Raw genomic sequence first — 6,991 nt, forward strand, 5'->3', positions numbered from 1 at the left:
GCCAAAATTTTTTAAATGAAGTGGCAAATTATTAACAAATATTTGATATTATGTATTATATAGGCATGCATTGTATTAAGAAATCAATTTAAAATATATGTACTAACTCGTATCAAACAAAATTAATTTAAAAATACTTTAAAAAAAAAAAAAAAACGTGCGTTATAATTGTTCTTTTCGAGTTTTATATTTTAAAACCTCTTAATAAATTTATTATCAATCTCATTAAAGATATTTTTCTTAATATATACAATCAAAATATCATTTATCTATTTTTAGTTTAGGGTGGGTTCAATACTTGTGTTTTCTAAATCTTCCAAGAATTAGTGAAGTTCTTGGCAACAATTTTATGCTGATATATGGTAGAGAGTAGTTAAAACCATAACTTAAAAGGATTGTCATGACAAATTGAAGTTGTTATTATTTTTTACAGATGAGTTAAACATAAATGTTAAATATATTTTTTTATTTCTCTATTGTATCCTAAAGTTTTTAAGTTGTTCCTATACTTTATTTTTAATCACTAGTAAGTTCATCGCTATCCATTTTTAATATGAAATTTATAATAAAATACTTATCAATTCATTAAAACTTTATTTCAATTCATATTCATATGCATATAATATTACTAATACATATATTAATTCAACAAAATCTTAAATTATTATAAATCCAACATTTTTAATAATAACTGTAAAGGAATAAAACTAAAATTAAACAATGAAACAAATAGAAAAAATAAAGAAAACTTAACTAAAACATAAAGCATAAGAGGTTATTTACACATGTTATTTACTTAACTAATTAATAGCTTAGAACTTGAAGAGAAATTTTGCAAAAGAAAAAGAGGTAAGAATAGTAGCTTGAAAGAAAGATGACTCGGTTAATTAATGAAAGAAAAAGAAAAAAATTTAGTGAAATGTGCTAAACATATATATTATATATTATATTATGTTGTAAGTTAATAATAGCTAACTTGGGTTATTAAACATTTTAAGATATTATTAATATTCTAATATAAAAAGTTTTTTGAAAAAAAAAAGAGTTTAAAGGGGTAATTACATATTTTAATATAAAAATATGTTGAAAAAAAATTTAAAGGGGGCAATTTCCCTTTTTTATACCATGTGGCTTTGCCACTGACAGTCGGTATATACCGATGAAGTTTTTTGGAAAGTTGTAACAGTGTGATGATGTTGATTTTTGGTAAAAATGTGTAATGGCGTAGTATTTTCAAGTTCCGTTTAATTTGACTCACACTATTAGTTTATTTAACTGGTAACTTTAATTAATCAGGTTTTGAATTTGTTTTTTAATAAGTACGAGTTTAAATCCTTTTGAAGTTACTAGAAGAATTACATAATTATTAATTTTAAAATTAATAAAGTTATATATAAATTGATGTTAATAATTATTTTAATTAAAAAAAAAAAAAACCAGGGGCTTCGGCAAGCCTAACTAGCAAGGTACCTACTTTCTGTAAATGCAACCTTTTCTCCACCACCACTACTTTTTGGACTCCCACGAAAAACTACAATATAATAAATCGAAGAAAGATTTTATTGAAAGCAGCGGCTCTGATCATTTTTGCAGTGCGAAGAAAAAGAGAATATATATATATATTCTGTTCAACTGTCTAGTGAGATCTCCTTCAGATTTCTTTAACATCATGCATGGTGATCGTCAGGCCAACATGATCTCAACTTTATGCCTTCGTATCTCATTCTTTGTTTGCCTGTCAGTACTCGGTCTAATGCATCTACTTTTCTTTGAGTCCCCCCCCCCCTCCCCTTTTTTTTTTCTTCTTTTTAATTATTTGAATATATAATAACATGCCTTTTGCAGGGAGCATGTTGATTCACTACTGTTGAGACAGCAATATTTTTATATTTAAGATTAAAAAAAAAAAGGAGTAAGCGTCCTGTAAAGGTTGCCTTTGATTCAGTAATCTTTATACAATCTTGAGAAAGAGAGTCCTTTCTGGCCTTCACAAGACTGTTTTGAGGTCATCAACTTCTTTGTCAAGATAAAGGGGAAGTGAAGCTGGGGGTCCATTTTGGAATTGTGACAACACCTTCTTTTTTCTCTTCAAATGAAAAGGAAAATAAAAAAGGCGGACAAAACAGAAAGAAAAATAAATTGAAAACAATTTAGGAATAGTTCCATGTTATATACACCATCAAAAAATAGAATTTTTTATTTAGAAATATTATGGTGTTTGTGGAGTAGTGAATGCTGTTAGAGAATAATATAAATCATATCATGAGATTTAACCTAATAGCTTATACTATTGAGTTGAGATGGTTATTTAATAAAATGATATTTTATTAGTTTTTTTATCAATCTTTAAAACAAACATAAAGAAGAGAGAGAAATAAAATTCAGTACCCACAAAAATAATAAAATTGCTCTAATAAATAACCAATAAAATATTACTAATTATTTCCTGAAAATCATAAAATTATTCATCTCTAATTGGCAAAGCAATGTAGACTGTGAGCACTATGGATAAGTGTGATCTATTCAAAGTTCAAACTTCCACGTTCAAAAAAAAGAAGTATGAAAGAGAAACCTGAAGTTTAAATATGAATTGATTAATGAAATAAAGGGAAATGAGTTTGCCATTCGATAACTACAGCTTAAAAAAACAATAATTTATCTTCAAAAATACACGGCAATATGAAAAGAAAAGAAAAAAAAAACACAATTATTTGTTTCGAGTCTGAGTGGGGAGAAAGGAGTCGACAGATGCATGGTATGTGAAAAGCCAATGAACCTAAACTGGGGTCCTGACGAGGGACATGATGAGAAGCTCTTGATTTGAAGGGATAATATTTGCATGCACGTAATAATAGTCCTCCTCCTGGTTTTTTCTCTTTTTTATTCAATTACAGTACGAAAAGCAATGCATGCAAATGGAGAAGACAATTTATCCCATTGCTCTCCAATATCATCATTATGATTTTTATTGTCTTTTTTTTTCTTAGCATCTTAATTAGTGTGTCGTTTTCTAAAGCCACAAAAGGTGTCGTGTCCCATGGAGCGATGCTAGATTCTTACATCTAAGTCCATTCCTTTTCTCTCTTTTTTTCTTCTTTATATATATATATATATTGGGAAAACAGAAGCACTATGTGAACCTAGTAATCGTGGTTCCGCAACCCTTTTCTAGGTCTTGATGATTCCTCACAAATGTGTACGCAGCAATTGATTAGTTCGAATTGTAGACAGCATTGTTATTGAGTATATCTATGGTATTCGGAAGTGTAATAATAATTATTTTTTAAAAAAAAATACATATTAAAATAATATTTATTTATTTTTTTGAAAAATAGTTTTGAAATCATATGAAACTACTAAAAAAATTAATTTAAAACTGGAAATTTTTAAAATTTTTTTTTTTTTTTTTTAATATTTGTAAAACACAGCTCTAATATTATAAACATATTTACTTTAGCTAATGTAAACTAGTTTTTAAATTAAATTAAATGATAGTTAGATTTAATTAAATTTGATTGATTTGATGAGTATATTTACCATTAAAATTAATTAAAGTTTTTTTTAAATAAAAAAAAAACATGTCACTTTAATATTAAGTACCAAGACAATATCATTATAATCAACCCATTAAATCCATCACTTGAGTTATTGGTTTGATAAATTGCTCCTTAAAGTAAGTAAAAGAAAATGAAAGGAGAATAATTAACCCAAACTCAGTCATTAAATCAAGAATTAAGAAAAGTTAATACATCAACTTCTTTATCCCTAACTTAATTTATCATAACGGTATCCATAACAAGAAATGAAAACAATTTATTTTTGCTTTTTATGACATGTTCTTTTGTATATTTAGATAACATTTGAAAACGTGGTTACACCTGTATTGTCAAGGCCCGATATTTTTTTTTTAAAGAGTTAATTAGTCTCTCTTCTAATAAATATTTTCTAAAAATTTCAGCAGAGTCTCTTTTGTATTTTCAATACCAAATTATCAACTCAAAATCAAAACCTGCAAATAATGACCACAAACTTATCCTAGTATAAATAAACATTGCAACTCCACTGCACACAACAATTTTCATATCCCCTATAGTTTATATATATAGTTAACATTGTATGATTTCATATACAATATTTAAAACTAATTTATTTACAATAACATTAATTTCTTAGGACACAAACACATTCAAATATAAATATAACAAAATTATATTATCAGTTAAGGTAAGGGCATTGTTCCTAATTACATACCCGGCAAAAAAATAATTTAAACATTCTAAAATTTCTTAACATACATGCAATATAAAACATAATATTAATACTTCCAATACAATAATTAACTTAAACAAGGTTTATGCTTCTACTTTCCAGCTTGAGAATGCGATATATCTAACAACATATTTATATAACATGTGAATATTTGGTAAAAACTAGAAAATTTATTCTTATTAATAATTATACACAATTTAAATAAGGGATATTTGAAGCATACACAATAATATACGAACTAACTCATTAAATGAAGTACTTATCGTCAATATATTAATTTAATCTAAATTCCATTCTTCTTTTTTCCCCTTACCAATCCTTTACTAGATATCTTCTTCATTAACCAAGATATAACTTTCTCAAGTTGTCCATCAATTAGTACATTATATCTGGAGTTCAGGTAAGAATAAAAAGAAAAATAGTTCAACCAGTGTGCCCATTTCAACAAGGCATTATTTCCATTAACCAGGAAATAATCTTTCAACACGCCCATTTATTTAACATGTCATTATTTCCATTAACTAGGAAAAATCTTTCAACACGCCTATTTATTTTAACAGGGCATTATTTATTTCCATTAACTAGGAAATAATCTTTCAACACGCCCATTTAACAGGACATTATTTCCATTAACCAGAAAATAATTTTTTGGCACGTCCATTTAACAGGACATTAATTCCATTTTTTTTATTTCATAATTTCTACATAAAATTACAATCAAATGAAATTTCTTCTAAAATACTAAATTAAACAATTAATTTATTACAGGGTATTTAACACCTACCTGGTGTTTATGGGCATGAAGTGATCCCATGTTGCTGATTAGATCCTACAACCTCTTTTGGGTAAAGATTCAAATAATAGATACAAGAAAATTCAAGTTTCCTTCTTCTTCCTTTTTAAACCCTAGCTTTAGATTTCTTTCTTAAAAACAAGTTCCAAACACTAAATCACCTCTCTTAATTCATTTTTTCTAAGTGCTAATCACTCTAATTACACTTCTTCTTCTTCTTCTTCTTCATGTATAATTTGCAAGAAAACAACTAAAAATCACACAAATCATTTCCCTCTCTTGTGGCTTCTAACCATCGGCCAAGCAAAGAAAAAAAATGGGCATTTATATAGTTCCATCTTTTAAATTTGCACATTGACCCCTTTTTTTTAGCATTTTCCAAATTTATCCCTATCTTTTTTTCTCAACAAATTAATGTCTTATAACTTTCTTTTGTTTAATTTTACCCCTCCAATGCTTGCTTACTATTTATTTATCTATTATTATTATTATTATTATTATTATTATTATTATTATTATTATTATTATTTTTTATCGGGTTAGAATACAACCGGCTGTTACATTTAAATTTTTTTTTTTTGTTAAAAATTAATTTTTTGGTATGTTTTGGATTGTTTTGATACGCTAATCTTAAAAATAATTTTAAAAAATAAAAAAATATATTATTTTGATGTATTTTGATACAAAAAGCACTTTAAAAAGCAATCACAACCATACTCCTAAACAGACCAACTTCACAGATATTCATGTGAAACATGTTCGTTGAAACACTCTTTAATTTTTTTGAACAATAAATTGCATCTGGGTTTCCTGCAGAAAAGGAAATCCATATTCTGATGCCCCTAAAAAAGCTATGATATTGTAGCAAATAGATAATTGTCTTTTTGCTCAACTATACATAACATTGACAAATTAATAGATATTCATGTGAAACATGTTCGTTGAATCTAAATTTTTTACATATTCATTGAATCTAAAATCATAATTGATGACGACTTCCATTTTGTTATTAAAAAAGAAAGTTATTTTACGTGGTACAGAGTTCTAGCCTTAAATATGTTTGGAAATGTGATTATAATTGTTTTATAAAATATTTTGTTCTAAAATGTATTAAAATGATATATTTTTTATTTTTTAAAAAATTATTTTTCAGATCAGTACATCAAAATATATAAAAAATTAATTTTTAATAAATTTTTTTAAATATAGTTTGCATTGTATTCTCAAATGATGTATTTTGAACTCAATTGTTAACATTTAAAAAATATCAATATATATATTTATTTAATCAATTTCTCATCTAGTAGCATCTTTGGGTTTTTTTTTTTTTCTTAACCAATTCGATAAAAAAAAATAATATATTTTTTCACAATCTGGCTTGATGTTTGAAACCTATTGGTTGAGACGTATCGTATCGTTTAACCATCAAATCAATATTTGATAATAAATGCATAGATTTGTTTTTAAAAAAGAGCAATATTGAGAGACGAGCCAAATCCAAAAAGTTAAGAACACCTTCGGGCTTCGACCATTATTGCCATAAACAAGCTAATTTCGAGCAAGTTTCCAACGTCATTCAAAGGACATCCTCCTCCACATCCCTTGAAGTAAGCTTCCTTGTCGCTCTTTATTTGTAGCTTGGATTAGGCTGAGTGGATTATCACTCAGAGATTTAGACTTGGCACTCTAGCGTCCTCCATCAAACCTAGCTAACTAGGGCAAGAACTTGGCAAAAGAAGGCAAACGAAGCAGCGGCGCCGCCGCTTCTTGTAGCCATACCAGGTTGGTAAATGGTACCGTTGTGCTCTTGCTGTTAGCCGAAAGAGCAGCTAGCTCCGTGTACAGACAGGCACATAATTGAGTAGGGCAATTATTAACATAGATGCAGTGCAACCATAGATGGATCTTTCAGTCCTTCGTGTTCCGACA

Source organism: Populus alba, chromosome 1 (genome assembly GCF_005239225.2).
Source record: "Populus alba chromosome 1, ASM523922v2, whole genome shotgun sequence".
NCBI lineage: Eukaryota > Viridiplantae > Streptophyta > Magnoliopsida > Malpighiales > Salicaceae > Populus > Populus alba.